Genomic DNA, 21,278 nt, shown 5'->3' on the forward strand with positions numbered 1-21,278 from the left:
TGAGCCCTTCAGAGAGCCCGTTGTGAGAACTTTCGCCGGACGCACTGACACTTAAAAATCCAACAACATAATATAAGCTGACATAGTGAATGTAGTGGAGGGAGTGGTTACCCTTGTCTTGCTTCCCATCGTTGAGGAATTCCTGTATGTTTAAAGAGAACTTTATTATGACAGTGAGTTTTGACTTCAAAATCATTACGTGAAGTGGAAGTGAAAGTGGCTCAGACGTGTCTGATTCTTTAAGACCCCTTGGAGCCTGCCAGGCTCCTCTGCCCATGGGATTCTCCAGGCAAGAATAATGGAGTGGGTTGCCATTTCCTTCTCCAGAGGATCTTCCTAACCCAGCGATTGAATCTGGCTATCCTGCACTGCAGGCTGACTCCTTACCATCTGAGCCACCTACAATAATAACATGATGGGGACAAGTGCCAAGCTAAGATCCTGCTGGGTAGTTGATGCTGGACACCACCCAAGAAGCAGATGCTATTACTGCCCTCATATGCCTTTGGGACCTTGGGCACACAGAGGAAGAGTCAGCTCTCCGGGTTCTCAGGGTTCCTCAGAGAGTGTCCCTATGTTCAGGTCTCAAGGCTGTCAGATTGTAGCTTGCACACTGGTTTGCAGGATACATTCTCCTCCCCAGTGGAAGAGTGAAAGAAAATGCTCACTGGGATCGAGGGTAAGACAGCCTGCAATGCTGCGGAAGACTGACTACAGGAGAAGGGGATGACAGAGGACAAGATGGTTGGATGGCATCACTGACTCAATGGGCAGGAGTCTGAGCAAGCTCTGGGAGATGGTGAAGGACAGGGAAACCTCCTGACGTGCTGCATGCAGTCCATGGGGTCGCAAAGAGTCGGACACGACCAACGGACTGAAAAGCAACAATAACGTATTTATTACAATGAGATACTAAATGAAAGGGGGCGGGGAGGGAAACTATATAGAAAACGACTCATCCACGCCATCAAGATTATGACATAACACATTTATAATGCAAAGCACCTGGAAGTAATCAGCTGTTAAGGAGTACAAGTTGCTCAGCTCACTGCGAGGTGAATCAGGAAGGGACTTTAATCCAGAGTCGATAGAGAAGAGGGCAGGGTAGTGACCCAAAATAACCATCTTGTGGGGGCCAGGTTGGACAGGACCCGAACATCACGAATCAGGTCCCGCAGTGGAGAGTTCTAAGCAGTTTGGGGGAGAAATCTCCCAGCATAGGCAGGCTGCGAAACTGGCACTGACCTCAGTGCTCCCCAGGGCAGGCCCAGAACCAGCCCTCAGCAACTCCGGATCTTCCTGGACGTCCTGACTTCTTGCCCGCCTCGCTGTGGTTCTGTGGGTGGGTCGAGCGGAACTCGCGCGGTCCAGGGGTGGTTGGCCCAGGCCCCTTCGAGATGTTCCCTTTCTTTGTCTGGTCCGCAAGGGCATCCCCCATTAAGTCCTCTGCTGGAAACCGAGCAGGAAGGATCGATTTTCTTCCGGGCTTGCTGGCATTTTGGTTTCTGTGGTCTGCAGGGGGCAGTGTTGCTCCGCGGAGCCGCTTGCCGGTTCCTCCTGTACCCGTCCGGGTTGAAAAAATATTTCAAAGTTTTTTGCGGTAATCAGCGACGGATATTTTTCCTGTGCTTGCGCCGGTTGGCTGGTTCCAAGTGCTGAGGAAAATGCTGAGACACATATTAAGAAACTGAAAAATTAACAACAAAGAGAAAATATTAAGCAGGTCAAGGGAAAAGTAGCTAATAACATAAGAGGGAAACCCCATAAGATTATCAGCTGATTTCTCAGCAGAAACTCTGCAGGCCAGAAGGGAGTGGCATGATATATTTAAAGTGGTGAAAGGGAAAACCTACAACCAAAAATATTCTACCAAGCAAGGCTCTTGTTTCAGATTCAACAGAGTAATCAAAAGACAGGCAAAGGCTCAGAGAATTCAACAGTACCACACCAGCTTTACAACAAAGACTCATGTAACATCTCTAGGCAAGAACAAAAAGAAAGACCAATGGAACACAATAGGAAGCCCAGAAATAGACCCATGCACCTATGGGGAACTTCATCTATACCCAAGGAGGTAAGAATGTACAATGGAGAAAAGACAGCATCTTCAATAAGTGGTGCTGTGAAAATTAGTAACTTGTGTGAATACTGTAAGTATAATTAGGTCCCATTTCTTTATTTTTATTTTATTTCAATTAATGGAAAGAGGATATTGCTAAATTTTTTGTTAGAGTGTTCTGCCCATTTGTTCCCCTAAGAGTGAAATTAGAATACTTCCTAACACCACGGTGGGGGCTGGGGGGGGTGGGACTCAAAATCAATTAAAGACCAAATGTAAGGCCAGATACTATAAAACTCTTAGGGGAACAAATGGGCAGAACACTCTAACAAAAAAATTAGCAATATCCTCTTTTCATGTATTTTACACAGCAAGTTCAGTTCAGTCGGTTAGTCGAGTCTAACTCTTTTACACAGTACCACACCAAACTGAATTCTCTGAGCCTTTCCTATATTTTCCTATGTGTTCCTCTAAGAATTTTATAGTATCTGGCCTTACATTTGGTCTTTAATTGATTTTGAGTTTTTTCCCCCCCCCTGTGGTGTTAGGAAGTATTCTAATTTCATGAGCCTTTGCCTGTCTTTTGATTACTCTGTTGAATCTGAAAGAGCCTTGCTTGGTAGAGTATGTTTGGTTCTAGATTCTTCCCTTTCACCACTTTAAATCTATCATGCCACTCCTTTCTGGCCTGCAGAGTTTCTGCTGAGAAATCAGCTCATAATCTTATGAGGATTCCCTCCTATGTTATTTGCTACTTTTCCCTTGACCTGCTTAATATTTTCTCTCTGTTGTTCATTTTTCAGTTTGCTTAATATATGTCTCAGCATTTTCCTCAGCACTTGGAACCAGCCAACCGGCACAAGCACAGAAAGAAAATCCGCCGCTGATTACCACAAAAGGCTTTGAGACCTTTACTTCAACCTGGACGGGCGGGGGAGAAACGGGCAAGCGGCTCCGCGGAGCAACACTGCCCCCTGCAGACCACAGAAACCAAAATGCCAGCAAGCCCGGAAGAAAATCGATCCTTCCCGCTGGGTTTTCGGGCAGAGTACTTATGGGGAATGCCCTTGAGGACCAAAGAAAGAAAGGGAACATCTCGAAGGGGCCCGGGCCAACCGCCCCTGGACCGCGCGAGTTCCGCTCGACCCGCCCACAGAACCACAGCGAGGCGGGCAAGAAGTCAGGACGTCCAGGAAGATCCGGAGTTGCTGAGGGCTGGTTCTGGGCCTGCCCTGGGGAGCATTGAGGTCAGTGCCAGTTTCCCAGCCTGCGTCCGCTGGGAGATTTCTCCCCGAAACTGCTTAGAACTCTCCACTGCGGGACCTGATTCGTGATGTTCGGGTCCTGTCCAACCTGGCCCCAACAAGATGGTTATTTTGGGTCACTACCCTGACCTCTTCTCTGTCAGTCGACTCTGCCCTCTTCTCTGTCAGTCGACTCTGGATTAAAGTCCCTTCCGTACCCACCTTGCAGTGAGCTGAGCAACTTGTACTCCTTAACAGCTGATTACTTCCAGGTGCTTTGCATTATAAATGTGTTATCATGTCATAATCTTGATGGCGTGGATGAGTCGTTTTCTATATAGTTTCCCTCCCCGCCCCCTTTCATTTAGTATCTCATTGTAATAAATACGTTATTGTTGCTTTTCAGTCCGTTGGCCGTGTCCGACTCTTTGCGACCCCATGGACTGCATGCAGCACGTCAGGAGGTTTCCCTGTCCTTCACCATCTCCCAGAGCTTGCTCAGACTCCTGCCCATTGAGTCAGTGATGCCATCCAACCATCTTGTCCTCTGTCATCCCCTTCTCCTGCAGTCAGTCTTCCGCAGCATGGCAGGCTGTCTTACTCTCGATCCCAGTGAGCATTTTCTTTCACTCTTCCACTGGGGAGGAGAATGTATCCTGCAAACCAGTGTGCAAGCTACAATCTGACAGCCTTGAGACCTGAACATAGGGACACTCTCTGAGGAACCCTGAGAACCCGGAGAGCTGACTCTTCCTCTGTGTGCCCAAGGTCCCAAAGACATATGAGGGCAGTAATAGCATCTGCTTCTTGGGTGGTGTCCAGCATCAACTACCCAGCAGGATCTTAGCTTGGCACTTGTCCCCATCATGTTATTATTGTAGGTGGCTCAGATGGTAAGGAGTCAGCCTGCAGTGCAGGATAGCCAGATTCAATCGCTGGGTTGGGAAGATCCTCTGGAGAAGGAAATGGCAACCCACTACATTATTCTTGCCTGGAGAATCCCATGGGCAGAGGAGCCTGGCAGGCTACAGTCCAAGGGGTCTTAAAGAATCAGACACTTCTGAGCCACTTTCACTTCCACTTCACGTAATGATTTTGAAGTCAAAACTCACTGTCATAATAAAGTTCTCTTTAAACATACAGGAATTCCTCAACGATGGGAAGCAAGACAAGGGTAACCACTCCTTCCACTACATTCACTATGTCAGCTTATATTATGTTGTTGGATTTTTAAGTGTCAGTGGGTCAGGCGAAAGTTCTCACAACGGGCTCTCTGAAGGGCTCAGATGCAGTTTGAATCAGCCAACCGGCACAAGCGGAGGAAAACAAAATAAAACCAAACCAGCTGTTTCTTGTGGCCAAAAGCTTCCTGTTATTTTATTAAAGCGCGAGGGCGGAGGAAAAAACCGGCCCGGCGACACTGTGGAGCAACACTGCCACCTGCAGGCTACAGAAACCAAAACGCCGCAAGCCCGGAAGAAAATTCATCGTTTCTGCTGGGTTTTCCCGCAGAGGACTGGACAGCGTGGACGCGAAAGTTAAGGGGGATGCCCGTAAGGACCAGAGAAAGGAAGAGAATCTCTCGACGGGGTCCGGCCAAACCACCCCTGGACAGCGAGCAGTCCGCGGAACCATAGCAACACGGGCAGGAAGTTAGGGTGTCCGGGAAGATCCGGAGCTTGGTGGGCGGGGCTGCACTCCGATTGGCTGGCTCTGGGCATGCGCGCAGCCACCCAGTGAGGCCCGTGCCAGTTTCTTGGCCCTGGTCGGCTGGGAGTTTTGTCTGGGAACTTGTTTGGAACTCTCCACTGAAGAACCTGACCGGTCGTGACGTCCGGGTCCTGTCGCCCACTGCCGAAGCCCCCCACGTGCGGGGACGTTACAAGTCCCCTGTCCATTCTCCTCCCTCCCACCCCCGGCCTGTGAACGCGTTCCTCCCGTGGTACACTCGCTGTTCTCTCAGGCCTCACTCTTCTGATCCCTCCTCAGTGCCCACGAGGCACACCCGGTCACCCCGGGAGACTTTTTGTCCTTAGCGATGTTCCCTTCCTCCCTACCCGAGCATCCCTCTGCCCACCGTCCCGCCCCGGGCATCAAGAAAGACCGCGCCCCTCATGCTGTCCTGTTTCCAGCCTTCCTCCCCTGGCATCACCCTCAACATGACGTCCTGTCCTCCAGCTCCTTCGCACTACTGCCAGTGCACTGATACCACAACCTCCTGGAGACCTCCAGCTCACCGGCCACGCGTCCTTTCCCAGCATGCACCAGGCCCCTCCTGGATCGGCTGAGCCAGGGCTGGAAGCTTTCCCCCGCAAACACACCTCTCCCCGACAAACACACCTGTTGGGCTCCTTGCACCCTCCTGCCTGCCCACTCCCTGCCTGTGTCTGAGCACCTGAGCATCGAGGAGAAAACTTTACAGAAGTGTTTTATCTTGAATCCATGGCGGGAGTAGACCGCTGTTCAGTTTCATGGTCACCTAGCTACACTCCTACACTACACACTAGTAACCTTCTTCCATGCTAATGACCACCAGCCCCACCCACTAATAATTCGTGGAGAATACGGAAGCAACCCCGTGGGATTTCTCAAGTTTCCCAGTCCCGATCTGCATGCTTTTGCCCTGGCACTCTGCTGCCCCGCTCCACGCCTGCTCCTGACTGCACCCAGCCCCTCACCTCTGCCCAGGATCCCATGCCTTGAACCTTCTCAGGGACTTTGCACCTGCAGTTATCATTCCTCTCTCCTGAACCAGCACCTGCTCCCTCTACATCGGAGCATTCCACAGCACAGGGGGAAACCCACCGTCTTCCACCACCCTATTCTGCAGCTACTGGCACATTACCGGTTGCCCTTCAAAGCAAAACTGCTTCAAATTCTGCTGAGATATTCTCTCCTCAGCCCCCTTCCGTGGAGCTTTTGTCCCAGTCACTCCACTGTAACTGGCCTCGTCATGGCCATCATTAATATCCATACTTCCTGATCCCACAGACACTCTTCACTGCTCATCTTAGCCAACATCTCAGGCACCTTTGGCATATTTGACTCTTGTGTTCTTTATCCCTCTTTTTTTAAATATAGTTCAGGGGCGTGGGGCTTATGTGACAACAGTGTCTCCTAGATGTACTCGACAAGGTACACATTCTACACCTGGATATTGTTTGGGAAGTCTTGGGTCAAATGAAAGACAAGCCAAAGAAAAGAGCGTCCCAGTCACTGCGGGGGAACGGCCCACAGAGGCAGTGGCAGGCAGAGTTGAGAGAGCTCAGACAAGGGAGGTGTGACATGAAATGAAGAGGAACACCAGGGAAAGGAGGGTTGCACCCCATTCACACTTGGGACTCACAGGGGGCACACTGTACAATGACCCAACGGAGTCTTTGGGCAGAAGGGTGGCTGCAGTTTAGGAATTTCATTTTCTGGAGCTGATCTTGGTTCCTGCTGCGGTGCAGGTGAAATCCAAGGGAGGGCTCTGCATCACCTGAGGGAGAAATGTAGAAAGGGACTGAATCTAGATGAAGCCTAAGCAGGCAATGGGCTAGGGGACCTTGCGGCTGAGACTGAGGAGTGGACGTCCCTGCCGGGGGATGGGCTGGACGATCAGACCCAGATTCAGAGGGGTCTGCACATGCCGGCAGGGTGGCTGAGGCTCAGTCAGCCGGGGAGGACCGGGCCCACAGCAAGAGGAGGGAGACAAAAATGCAAGTTTCACCATCCCACCCACGGGCGGTGCAGGTCAGCATCACCAGGGGGAGCCAGGAGAGGAGATCACACCCTGCAAACACACAGCCTGCTACTTCCAATACCATGCGTCTTTGGTTCCTTTCAAGCCATGCTTCTTGAAAGTACAGACACCAGGATCATCCTTATCTGGTTACCTCTCGATTCCTCCGCCATGTGCCCATCCACAGAACATCCCCTTGCTAACTTCTCCCAAGAGCTCCGTGGGCCAAACCATAGTACCCAGTGCTGTATTGGCCACAGACACATTCCGTTTTCAACACCACTTTTCCTTGGTCAGAGTCTGTGATGTGACAGCAGCCCACCCTGGCTTTCCCCCTACCTCTCAGTCCATTACTTCTAAGTATCCTTGTCTGTCCACTTACTTTGATCCCCTCCTAAATCTTGGGCTTTGTTTTCCTCTGGTTTCCAACCTCTGCCCTGTGCTCTTCCACTCCACACATGATACTTGGGTGACCATGTCACCCCCCAGAGCTTTTACCCATCTGACTTGTTTTCATCAGTATCCCCCTGTATGCTGTTGGCTTTTCCTATCACTAAATCTACCTAGGAGATCTCAGCTGGGCCCCATTTTCCCCACAGGCCGAGACGTATGGGGCATCTGCACTCAGATGTCCCATAAGCCCTGCAGGCCTGCTAGTAGCCCCAGGCCAACGTTTCCTGTCTCATGGATGGGCACTGCCATCCACCCAGTTCCTTAAACCACAATCCCAGGCATGCTGCTGGCTGTGATCTTCACTGTGCCATGACTCCCCTGGAGCTGCTCTTGAAAAGGCTCACCCGAGATCTTCCTATTGCCACAGGTGGGGATGGGTTCCTCTGAGAGGCCCTGTTCCTGCAGACACGCTCTGAAGGTGTCCTGAGCTCGGGCCTTCACCCTCTTTTGGATCTCTGAGAGAACCCGGGTGCTGTAATGCACCTGAGAGGTTGAAAGCCCTGTCTTTAACAAGACGATGAGTCAGGACACAGCAGTGCAAGTCCATCGCTGGGGAATGTGCCAAAGAATATCCGGAAGAGATCCCTAAAGAACGTTTAGGGAGGTGGGTCTTCATGGATGTGCACCAAACAAGGGATTGCTTAACTGTATTTTTCCCAATAAGCATTCCGTTCCAATTTGGTCTTCATCTGAGCACGGGAGTTAATTTGATAACACAGGAAACAGGTTAAAACGGCAACTGAGCACAGGCAGCAGATATGCTGACAGCCAATCCTGCTACATCAACATCAGCAGCTACAATTCTCAACCATCTTTAATCTTTGATGCACTATTCTGATCTGTCGAATGAAGTTATCTCCACAGTGTTTTAGAAATGTATTCAACTAACTAGGCACAAGGGATCCTGACAAGAACTAAAATGTAGTAAGTTTCACTAACAACAGCAGGGTTTCAACTGTAAAACTTTGGATTCAGGAACATGCAGCAGAGCAAGCACAAGGTCAGTTTTCAAAGTAGTATTAATTTGGGCAAGTTGTCCCTTTCCTCAGCCTAAGATATCTGTCTAGCCTAGCGGGTCATGATGGAACCATGCTTTCGCTGTAGAGAGGAGTTGCCAATTTTCGATCTTCCATTTCCTCCTGGAAGAATGGGTTCTGTTTCCACAGCTGCAAGCTCGGCTTTCATAAGAGAACTTTTTGAGATAATGCTCACGCCAGGGCAACACACCTACTACTTCAGACTCTCTGGGGATGTCCTGCCAGCATCAGCTCTTCTAAAGCCTCTCCAGGGGAGATTTGATGCACAGTTTAGGTTGAGAAACACAATCTCATGATGCTTCACTCGTCCTGCTTTTAAATAGAATACTGAACTGAAGAGCCATGTTTGCTACTAAAGACGTTAAAATATTTTTTTAATTATGTATCTTCCCTTCTGAACGGTATTTTTACATATTTATTCACAGCCATATGTAGAACAATTTCAATGACTCAGTGGTGTGTTATGCCCCCAAGTCCCGTTCCTTACCAGACACTCAGGCAGATGGAGGGGAGGGAAACGCACCTCAGTCCTGGAGGCAGAAGGAGGATGGATGGAGTTCCATTGTCTTGCTTACTGCTCTGCTGAGCATCCCTCCTGGGTTGCTTAAGTCAGGCAGGGGCCCTCGCACCAGGTTAACAGGTATTCCTGTGACCAGAGGTTGGAGCTAAGGGCCAAGATCCGTTACTGAATCTGGGAAACAGAAGTTGGGTCCACGTGATTTGAGAAGACTGGGAAAACAACTAAGTAGAATTTTAGATGCAGGGTGGGTTCTGGGAGCCTGTCCAGAGCCATTGACTTGTGGGCACACAATGGGCGTCTGTGCGTAAACACAGAGACACACTAGACGTGTGTGCTCACTGGGGATTCCATCCTGACGTGCACAACGACTGTCTCTAGAGGGAGCATCTAGCACATGTGGAGGAGGCCGGACCCAGAACGTGGAAGGAGCAGGGGCTCCTCATTGACAAAAAAAGCAATGGCATATCTTTTCCCACATGTCTCACTTGGACATCTGCAGTACCTTCCTAAACTGCTGTACTGAGGTATAGTTACACACCACAAATCACAGCCATCACTTCCAGGGCACTGACTTTTAGTAACTTCACACAGTGGTGCAATCACCTCCACAGTGCAGTTGTGGAACACTGCCAGCACCACTAAAAGGTTCCGTGTACCCATCAGCAGTCGATCCCCAACAGGACCTGCAGGCCCAGGCATCCTCTCATCTAATTTCTGTCTCTCTAGATTTGCCCTTTGTGTGCATTCACATCAACGGACTCCTGCAGGAAGTGGCCTTTTGTGTCTGGGTTCTTTCACTTAGCGAAGTGCTTTGGAGGCTGACCCATGTGGCAGCAGAAAGCAGAAGTTCATCACTTTTCATCCATCTGTGCTGTTCCACTGCATGGCTACAGAATAAATACTCTGTTTACCACTCTGCAGCTGACAGACTTTTAGGCTGCTCCACTATTTGGAGATTACAGACAGTGCTGCTCTGAAAGACATCGAAGGACAAGTATTTGTGTGGACATGGGTTTCATTTCTCATTTCTCCATGATTTCATTTCTTCTTTTGCACGGTGCACAGGCTAGACCCTTCAGTCAGTGTGGAATAGAGGTGGTTGAAGCAGACCTCCTGTCCTGGTCTGGATCTCAGGAGGCAAGCATTCACTCAGACTCTACTAGATGTGAAGTGACGAGAGCTGGATGTTTCTCAGGGATGTTCTTCAGCACGGCAACGACGATCCCTTCTATCCAGAGATGGTTGACTGCCGGGGTCCAGCCCTGGTGGATCCAGGGAATTCGAAGCAGGGACGGCGTCAGCGAGGATCAGGAAACAACTGCTTAATAAAACGTTAATTAAGGATATAAAGCATGGTGAAATAAGGATAGCTCAGCGAAGAAATTCAGTGAAGAAAAGAGGCTGAATAAAGTTCCAAAGCAGGGAATTTACGTCACCTACGAAGGCCGCAGGTGTCCTCCAGTTCTCCCGAAGGAGAGGAGACACTAAGGCCTCCCCGGTCAGGTCTTAGAAGCCCAGGCAAAATTAGTAGGCTTGACGAGCTTCCCCACCTCAGAGGAAAAATTCAGCCAGAAGAAGAAAGAAAGAATGACATGGGGAGACCAAGTTTCAGAGAACAAGGCCCACACTTTATTTTCTAAAGTAGTTTTTATACCTTAAATTATGCAGAGAGGATAATGGGGGAAGGGGTAGACTCATGCAGTAAGCCAGGCTTTCTTCCTGCAGACCTATCATATGCAAAAGTTTAGGTGATTTGCATCATCTTCTGGCCCGGAGGCCTGTTAACATTTTAAGACCCTTTCTTCAGAAAACTTATTTTTCTCTAAAGGTCATTAGTCAGGCGCCACCCTCCAAAAGCATTAAAGTTGCATTCCTATAGGGCAAAGGTGTGGTGGGCTATAACAAGAAAAAGAATTAACTCAAGGGTCCAAGGTTACAAACATTAAAGCTACTAATTACACCAATTATATTAATCAATACACTGCCAGGGACACAGCAGGTAAGGGACATGGAGACTTAGCAGCAAACATTGGCCCAACAAGTGAAAAACCCTTCACCAATACAATTTCTAATCAATCTTTTAACTGCTCAAAGGAATCTGTATTTAGACAGTTTAGAACATCTCATGCCTCTCACAGTTGGGAGGCTCTGAGCAATCACATGTGGCCAGAAAAACCTATTCAGGGGCAGGCTAAAGGACTTCCAAAGGAGTTTGTAGGTTGAAACACTACCATACCCAGGAACTTTATTAACTGGAGCTGTAAGTTAACTCTTTTTTTTTTTTTTCCAGAGAGATGTAGTGGGGGACAGCCCCCCGTAAAATCAGAGGTGTAGGTGAGAGCACAAAGCAGAAAGTAGGCAGACTCTGGTTTTGGGGGTAGATGCTCGAGAATTTCCAGAGGGACTCCTGCGGCTCGATCCTGCCTTTGTGTATGCCGAGCCTCCTTCCTCATGACCTTTGCCAGGGGCAGAGCTCCTGCTCCCGGCAGTTGACCGTGTTTATTGATATAGTTATTTACTTATTTGTCATGAACGGGTCTTGAACTGTGTCAAATGCTTTTTCTTTGTCTGTCAAGATGGCAGGTGGTTTCCGTCCTTCATTACATCAATACGCTGTTTCCCGTAACTGAAGTTGAGTGTTGGTCCAATACTGCCGTCCTGGGAAAGATCTCGAACAGCCCTTTTCGAAATGTTTCTCGATTTGGTTTGCAGGTACTGTGTTGAGGGTGTATGCATCGCTATTCATGATAGATATGGGTCTGTAGCTTTCTGGTGATGGCAAGTCTGGCTTTGGTACTGGGGTAATACTGTGCTTATAGGATGAATTAGGAAATGTTCCCTCCTCCCTCCTGTCTATTCAGGAAGAGTCTGTGAAGGATGGGTGCTATTTCTTCTTTAAACCTTTGATAGATTTCACTGGTGAAACCAGGAGGCCCAGGATTTCCCTCTGTGGGAAGGTCTTTAAATGAATGGTTCAATATCGTTGCTTGCTATAGGTACATTCAGATTTGTTATTTGGCCACTGCCTTTAACCCAACTCCCAACCAGTGTTCTCTGGCCTGTTGGTTCCTATGACTCGGTCTCTGGTCTAGAATTTGACGTGCTGGTCATCTCTACACATCACAGGATTCTGGCTCCTATTCTGTAACTGGGGAGAGTATGCTGTCTCAGAAGTGACCCCCAGATCACCAATACCCAATAGGCAGGTTGGGGATACAGACTTTGAGGTGGGGAGGGGGTTGCGCTGCTGATATCCTCATTTACAGCCACCCATCCATCCTCCGGGAGCCCTCATGCAGGCTGTAGGTAATTCTGCAGTTGGGACTGGCACAGCAAGGACCCAGAATACCCTGTCCCCTCCCCGGCCACGTCCACTTCATCTACCCTGATCCTTGTCAGTCCTCTCATCTCCTAGCAATGCAGCCTCACAGGGGATCAGTGACACACTCGCCACCACATCTAAGGGTGTCAGATCTCCTCTCTGCTCAATGAGTCAACTCTCGAGGGCAGGGACTGGCCATGCAATTCCTCCTCACCTCCCCGTCTCAACAGCCAGTGTGACACAGCATGGAGGGGATGTAACATATACAGTGAAAACCTTCATGATTGGCTAAATGAGGGACTGGGGATGCCAGGATTGACCTGGGTTGGCTGCTGGAGTGAGCCCATCGCATCCCACCCTGGGGAACTTGTGCCAGGCGGGGATGACCATCCCTGCCCCAGTGCACTGTGGCTAGCATCAGTGACGTACCTTATCCAGACTTGGTGTGCCACCAGCTGTGGACGGACACTGGAGTCACCGGGTCTTCTTACTTCACCCCAGCCTTTACGGAGGGTACAGTTGGGGATGCTCTGTCAGAAATAGACCTGTGCTCATATGGCCTATTAGTCTATGACAAAGGAGCCAAGAACATCCATCACGGAAAATGCTGTCTCTTCAATAAATGGTTATGGAAAACTGGACCCCTTTCTTACACAACATTCAAAAATAAACAACAACAAGAGAAGATTAAAGGCGAAATTGTTAGACCTTAAACCATAAAGCTCCTAGAAGAAGACATAGGCAGTATGCTCTTTGACATAGGTCTTAGCATTAGTTTTTTTGACACGTCTCCTCAGGCAACAGCAACAAAAGCAAAAATAAACAAATGGGAGTTCATCAAACTAAAAAGCTTTTACACATCAAGGGAAACCGTCAACAAAAGAAAAAGGCAACCTGCTGAGTGGGAGAAGATATGAGCAAGTGATACACATCCCAAAAGTGGTACACATCCAAAATAGCTAAAGGACTCATAGAATGTATTGGGAAAAACACCCAAAATCTGATTTTAAAATGGGGCAAAGCACTGAATAGACATTTCTGCAAAGAAGAGATACAGATGTCTAATAGACATATGAAAAGATGCTGAACTTCTCCTCATCAGGGATTAGAAAATCAAGACCACAGTTGAAGTACTTCCTCATACCTGTCAAGTAAGAAATGTTGGGGAGGATGTAGAGAAAAGGAAACCCTCCTCAGGTGTTGGTGGAAATGTATATCAGTGCAGCCACTATGGAGACAATGAGGGTTTCCTCAAAAACTGAAAACAAGAACTACCATATGATCCAGCAGTTCCACTTCTCGGTATTTTTCTCAAGAATAGAAGAAACACTAGTCACAAAAGATATACGTGCTCCTCTGTTCACTGCAGCGTTATTTACAGCCAAGGGGAGCCAAGATATGGAAGTGCCCATCAATAGATGAGTCAAAAAGGAAGAAATGGTACACACACACACACACACACACACAGTGGAATATTACTCAGCAATAAAAAAAAATGAAATCTTGTCATTGTCGACAACATGGATGGACCTAGAGGGTGTTATGCCAAGAAAAACTAGGCACACAGAGAAGGACAAATACCACACAGTTTTATTTACATGTGGAACCTCAGAAATAAAATAAGAGAACACGGGAAACAAGACAGAAATAGACTCAGAGACACAGAGAACAAACTGGTGGTTACCAGAGGAGGAGGGAGTAGGGAGATGTGTAAAACAGGGAAGGGATTAGGAGCTACAAACTTCCAGTTATAAAATAAGTCATGAGAATGGAATGTACATACAGGGAATATAGTCAATAATCTTGTAAGAAATCTCTGTGGTGACACATGGTAACCAAACTTATCCTAGCAATTCATTTCATAATGTTTAAAACTATGGAATCACTCTGTTGTGCACTTGAAACAAATATAATATCATATGTGAAATTTGGGCTTCCCCAGTGGCTCAGCGGTAAAGCATCCTCCTGCAATGCTGGAGCTGCAGGAGGCGTGGGTTGGAGGAGGGCATGGCAACCCACTCCAGTACTCTTGCCTGGAGAATCCCATGGACAGAGGAGCCTGGCGGGCTACAGTCACGTGGTCACAAAGAGTTGGACATGGCTGATGTGACTTAGCATGCACACACACATGACAACTTTACTGAAGAAATAAAGAGCGGGGGCTCTGAATGGAGGATGCCGAAGTTTGTGGGTCACTTTTCCTCTGGTGGCCTATGTGACTCTGAGCAATTCCCCTAACTTCTCTGTCCTCTGGTTTCTCACCTCATCAATTAGGATTGAAATCTTCCAAACTGATGGGTCTTTGAAGGAGGAGTAACTAAGGTGACAGAAAGAAATATTTGAATGTGGTCTGATACCTGGTAAAGGATGAACAACCTTGAAATGCCATGTTAGCCCTGCTAAACGTGCCCACACAGACTAAACGCATGCCTCTGAGTTTCAAGAAGAAAAGCTCCCTTGGGAGACAAGTCCTGCAAGATGGGCTGAGCTCTGAAGCTCTCTGATGAGATCACAAGTTCATACTCCAGTAAATATACCTGTTCTCAAGCGCCTCTGTCTGCAGAAGACTCGTGGATTTCTGCAGAAATACAGCTCTGGGGACTAGCTGAGAGCACAGACTGACACACAGCAGAATTCATTTTCACTTCTGAAGAATCTCACAGGCACTTGCTGGCTACACAACACTGGGCTCTGAGTGTGGGGAGGAAAAGTACATTTCATCACTCATGTCTCCTATAATGAAAAGGGAAGCTATTTGTTATTAGGGCAAAGATGTTTGTGAAGCACAGATCTGAGAAAGGTCTTCTATTCAGAATACATAAGGAATTTTAAAATTGCAAAGGACAAAATGTAGCAAAAGAGGACAGATCCTTGTGCCAGGGATTGGGGTGTGGGAGGGGAAACCAGAAAGGGGCAGCACCTGGGCGTTTTTAGGGTGATGGACGTGGCCTGTGTCCTGGTCGTGGTGGTGATCACTGGAATCTCTCCGTGTGTCAGAGCTCAGAGAGCTGCACACCCAAGGACAAGCTGGCCAGGAATTCCCTGGTGGTCCAGTGGTTCAGAATGTGCCTGCCATATAAAATTAATACACAGAAATCCCTTGCATTCCTATATACTAATAAGGAAAAATCAGAAAGAGTAATTAAGGAAACAATCCCATTCACCACTGCAATGAAAAGAATAAAATACTTAGGAATAAATTTACATAAAGAAACAAAAGACCTGTATACAGAAAGCTATAAAAAAAAAAACTGACAAAAGAAATCAACAATGACACAAATAGATGGAGAAATGTACCACATTCTTGGATTGGAAGAATCAGTATAGTGAAAATGACTCTACTACCCAAAGCAATCTGTAGATTCCTCACAATCCCAATTAAACTACCAAAGGTATTTTTCACAGAACTAGAACAAATAATTTCACAGTTTGTATGGAAACACTAAAGAGTCCGAATACCCAAAGCAATCTTGAGAAAGAAGAATGGAACTGAAGGAATCAACCTTCCTGACTTCAGACTATACTACAAAGTTACAGTCATCAAGACAGTAATGGTACTGGCACAAAGACAGAAATACAGATCAATGGAACAAAATAGAGAACCCAGAGATAAATCCACACACCTATGCACACGTTATCTTTGACAAAGGAGGCACAAATATACAATGGCGTAAACAAAATCTCTTCAACACGTGATGCTGGGGAAAATGCTCAACTATGTGTAAGAGAATGAAACTGGAACACTTTCTAACATCAAACACAAAAATAAACTCAAAATGGATTAAAGATCTAAATGTAAGACCAAAAACTATAAAACTCTTAAGAGGAAACCATAGGCAGAACACTCTCTGACATAAATCACAGCAAGATCCTCTATGACTCACCTCCCAGAGTAATGGAAATAAAAACACAAATAAACAAAAGGGACCAAATTTAACTTAAATGCTTTTGCACAATGAAGGAAACTATAAGCAAGGTGAAAAGACAGCCCTCAGAATGGGAGGAAGTAATAGCAAATGAAACAACTGTCAAAGAATGAATCCCCAAAATATACAAGCAGCTCATGTGGCTCAATACCAGAAAAATTAACAACCCCATAAAAAGTGGACAAGAGACCTGAACAGACATTTCTCCAAAGACATACAGATGGCTACCAAACACATGAAGAGATGCTCAACATCATTCATTATTAGAAAACTGCAAATCAACACCACAATGAGGTATCATCTCACACAGGTCAGAATGGCCATCATCAAAAAGTCTACAAACAATAAATGCTGGAGATGGTGTGGAGAAAAGGGAACCTTCTTCCACCGTTGGTGGGAATGCAAACTGGTACAGCCACTATGGAGAAGAGAGTAGAGATTCCTTAAAAAACTGGGAATAGAACTGCCACAAGACCCAGCAATCCCACTGCTGGGCATACACCTCGAGGAAACCAGAAGCGAAATAGACACATGTCCCCTCAATGTTCACAGCACCACTATTTACAATAGCTAGGACAGGGAAGGAACTTAGATGTCCATCAGCAGATGAATGGATAAGGAAGTTGTGGTGCATATACACAATGGAATATTACTCAGCTATAAAAAGGAATGCATTTGAATCAGTGCTAATGAGGTGGATGAACCTGGAGCCTGTTATACAGAGAGAAGTAAGTCAGAAAGAGAAAGACAAATACTTATATTAATGCCTATATATGGAATTTAGAAAGCAGGTAGCAACGATTCTACATGCAAGGAAGCAAAGGAGACAGAGATGTACAGAACATACTTTTCAACTCAGTGAAAGAAGGTGAGGGAAGGATGATTTGAGAGAATAGCAGTGAAACATATACATTACCATATGTAAAACAGATGACCAGTGCAAGTTCGATGCATGAAGCAGGGCACCCAAAGCCGGTGCTCCAGGATAAGCCAGAGGGATAGGGTGGGGAGGGAGGTGGGATGGGGGTTCAGGAGGTGAGGACACACGTATACCTGCGGCCGATTCGTGTTGATATATGGCAAAACCTATCACAATATCGTATAGTAACTATTCTCCAATTAAAATGAATTGATGATTAAAAAAAAAAAAAGAATCCACCTGCCAATGCAAGAGGCAGGCGTTCAATCCCTAGACCAGGAAGACTCCACGTGCCGCAGGGCAACTAAGACTGTGTGTCACAACCACTGAACCCACCTGCTCCGACTACGGAAGCCCCCGAGCCTAGAGGCCATGCTCCGCAACAAGAGAAGTCGTGGAAATGAGAAGCGCATGCACTGCCACTAGAGAGGACTCCTCCTCCTCCACAACTAGAGAAAGCCCTCGTGCAGCAACAAAGACGCAGTGCAGCCAACAATGAATAAATAAATAAGAAGAAAGAAAACCAGGCCAATCTTACTGTATGTTTCTTTGAAAAATCCAATGGTAGATACCGAAGTAGGTGCATCTCTCTATATCCTTTGAATGATCATATGTTGGGTGAAGCTAACAAAAATTACATCACAGGCTATGTTAAAACTTTAGATCAGCTTCCCAGGCACTGCTCTTTTCTAGAGAGCTACTTTTCTCAGAGAACTGTTACCTAGGAACTTTAGTCACCGGAACTGAGGCCTCCACCACATTCCAGGGCAGAAAGCAAAGACATTAGGAAGACACGGTTCAAATCCTATGAGTTTATGAGTTGCCTGTGACCACAGCCTAGGATGACCACACATCCCAGAAAGAGTCTCTTCACATTTCAGTAACTGAAACCTGTATTTCAGCCACTCAGTTCAGTTCCTTCAGGCCACTGCTGTGCCCTTAAACAAACACTTGGTGTGAAACACTTGGAAAATGACCTTAATCCAATTCACTCCCAACCTCTTTTCACATGTCACAAGGAGTCTCTCACGATATTTCCTCACCTAGAAAGCCAATTCTCAGATAAAGAAAAGAATTCACACACACACCTTGTGAAGAAATACTGAGATTTTAGAAAGTGACTCCCAACTAGCCCATGGTTCATCACTCTTTTCTCTCTTCTCCCTCCATCCACTCTGAGAAAGGAATATTTGGCCATGCTGTCTGATTTGCCCACCAAGTTGCTCATACCACACACAGGATGTTGTTACAAGTGAGCCTACACACAAGGCATTGACACCAGCCAGCCCTACTGAAGTCGGCTACCTGGGGGCAGGGAGGTGGCCGGGGCAATAAATTCATCATCTCATTTCTTTCATCACCCTACCCCATTTCATTCCCTGCAGTCACTTGGCCCAAACGAATAACGATCTCGCACCAAATCAGTGCTTAAAGCACCACCGCCTCAAGTTTCCTTTGTTGTCTCACATGGCTTCTGAGGCCAGGGAACAGATTTTACTTGAGAAGAGTAAAGCTAGAGAGACAACCCATTGGCCAGAGACTCTGTTTGGGAGGTGACGTCTCTCAGTGTACTCTTTTCGACCCCATGGACCAAGGCTCCTCTGTCCAGGGGATTCTCCAGGCAAGAATACTGGAGTGGGCTGCCATGTCCTCCTCGAGGGAACCTTCCTGACCCAGGGATTGAACCCAGGTGTCCTAATTCCCCTGCACTGCAGACAGATTATCTACCGCTGAGCCCCCGGGAAACCCATGATGAACCTAGACAGCATATTAAAAAGCAGAGACATCACTTTGCTGACAAAGGTCTGCAGAGTCAAAACTATGGTTTTCCCAATAGTCGTGTACAGATGTGTGAGTTGGATCATTAAGAAGGCTGAGTGATGCTTTCGAATTGTGGTGCTAGAGATGACCCTTTAGAATCCCTCAGACTGTAAGGAGAACAACCCGGCCAATCCTAAAGGAAATGAATACTGAATACTCTGAATACTGACTGGAAGGACTGATGCTGAAGCTGCAATACTTTGGCCACCTGATGCAAATAGCTGACTCATTGGAAAACACCCTAATGCTGGAAAAGATTGAAGGCAGGAGGAGAAGGGGGCGACAGAGGGTGAGATGGTTAGATAGCATCACCAACACAATGGACATTAATTTGATCAAACTCAGGGAGATAGTGTAGGACAGAGGAACCTGGCGTGTTGCAGTCCATGGGCTCGTTAATAGTCGGACACGACTGAGTGACTGAACCACCACCACCACCACCCTACCTTTGAGCTTCCCTAAGGTGCCACAGTCCCACTCTCAGCAGGGCTAAGAAGCTTTCTGTGTCTGTCAGTGTTAAAGGCTGAGACTCAATGTCTTCACACTCTCAGCACCCCTGCTTAGGGTTGATGGCGGGTCCTTAGAACGCTCATCACTCCCTCCCCAAGCTCAGACCAGGGAGCCTTCTCACAACAGTAATGGAGCACCCTACCCTGGTACAGAATTGGGAGTTGGAGCTGTTTACCCTCCTCAATGTGTTTTCTCCCTTTACATTCACTTCCACATTTCTTCCTTGAGTCACTGAATCCAACTCCACTCATCCCCAACGGGTTCCTGTAACAAGCTGCACCTGCATCTCTAGCCCATCTCTAGCACCACATGCACAGGGTGGGTGCATGTACCCCCTGCACTATGTATCTTCTTTCTCCTTTCTCTTCGGAATCTGTTGACTCCCAGACATCACAAAAAGGGCTCCAGATCGCCCACAAAGGGGGCAGTGCTGCAGGGGAGGCTGTGACTCTCATCCACAGCCTGGGTCAAAGCAGGACTGTGTTATAAGCGCCACAAGCTGCCCCACTGCATCATGGGAGCCAAAAGAGCAAAGGTCTGAAAGTCCTAACACAGACATTTCCGTGCATAGAACACCAGTGTCTTCCCTGGGACCTGTGAGCTGTTGTTTGGTTTGGGCCTATACCGTCAGTGACCTTTTTCACAACGCTTGCAGGTTTAGCCAGCCTTCCATCAGGAACTCTCTACTCCCCACAGCCCCCCCACCTACTGTACCAAAGATATTACTTCTGACTTCAGTGCGCTGATTGGGTTTTCACCTGGCAGGGATACCAACACAACTTTTTTATGCTGAAACCTCAAGATACCTGAGGAGAATGAATCTTCAGAAAGTCCATTTTTCAATTATAATTGAAAAACGGCCTGTGTAATAATGAAGATACAACACATTAAAATACTAATAAAATGTTACTTGGAAATTATCTAGAATGTCACCCTTAAGAGAAAAAAACTTAATATGTGGTCTATTGCTTTCCAGGTTTTGTTCTCTGCATTTAAGACAATTACGAGATGGGGGAGGTAATTTCTTCATCATATTGTATCTGTGGTTCTCTCTGTTTATCACTATGGTTATGCTACTTTCCATAATGATGAGCGTGCTCCACTAACATCGGTGAGAGGAAACACTGTTTAGACCTCGGTATGGACCAGGAACTGTTCTCTGTGATGTGTGCACGTTGACATGACACCCCATGGCCTTTCACACACCTAGGAGACACTGCGTTCAATCTATACACCGACCATAGTAATGTTTCATGCGGATAGAGAGGTTGATCTGCCTTTTGATCCAGAGTACACCAGACACTGCACTGTATTCCAGATTGGGGGTGAGATACCACACCTGGCTGTTTCTCTCTGGCCTGGGCACCAATCTGACTCAGCTCTTGCCAGCTAGGTGACTTTGTGCAGATTCATTCACCCATTAACGTCTCTGTGTCTCTGCTCCTCAGCTGCTGAAAGGGAGGATAGCATTAAAAATGCTTACGTCACAGTGTTGCTACGAGTACTCAAAGACTTCATTATGTGTATACGTACAGAGAGCTAAGCACGGTCCAGAGGGGAGCTCTCCTTCTTGTGTCTCTTCACTTCTGTTTCCGCTTGTACTAGTAGCTCCCTGTCCCTGCCCCCACGCTTTCACCTCCCCCACCCCCACTCTGCTCTCTCTCCCCTGTGCCCCTGTCCTCAGACTCTCCCTCCCAAAACACAGCTGAACATCTCCTCACGATTTACCCCAGAAAATACCCA

At 47.3% G+C, this 21,278-nt stretch overlaps 1 long non-coding RNA gene across 1 annotated transcript; it reads right to left on the reverse strand.

Moving 5' to 3' along the window:
- Positions 1-8,874: 8,874 nt before the first annotated feature.
- LOC139181645 (uncharacterized) lies at positions 8,875-21,135 on the reverse strand. Its single transcript, XR_011565431.1, has 2 exons — positions 12,789-21,135; positions 8,875-10,355 (listed from the first exon to the last, which is right to left on the reverse strand). It is a non-coding gene; the product is annotated as an uncharacterized lncRNA (long non-coding RNA).
- Between the last annotated feature and the right edge of the window lie 143 nt (positions 21,136-21,278).

The sequence above is a fragment of the Bos indicus genome, chromosome X, assembly GCF_029378745.1.
Source record: "Bos indicus isolate NIAB-ARS_2022 breed Sahiwal x Tharparkar chromosome X, NIAB-ARS_B.indTharparkar_mat_pri_1.0, whole genome shotgun sequence".
Classification (NCBI taxonomy): Eukaryota; Metazoa; Chordata; class Mammalia; order Artiodactyla; family Bovidae; genus Bos; species Bos indicus.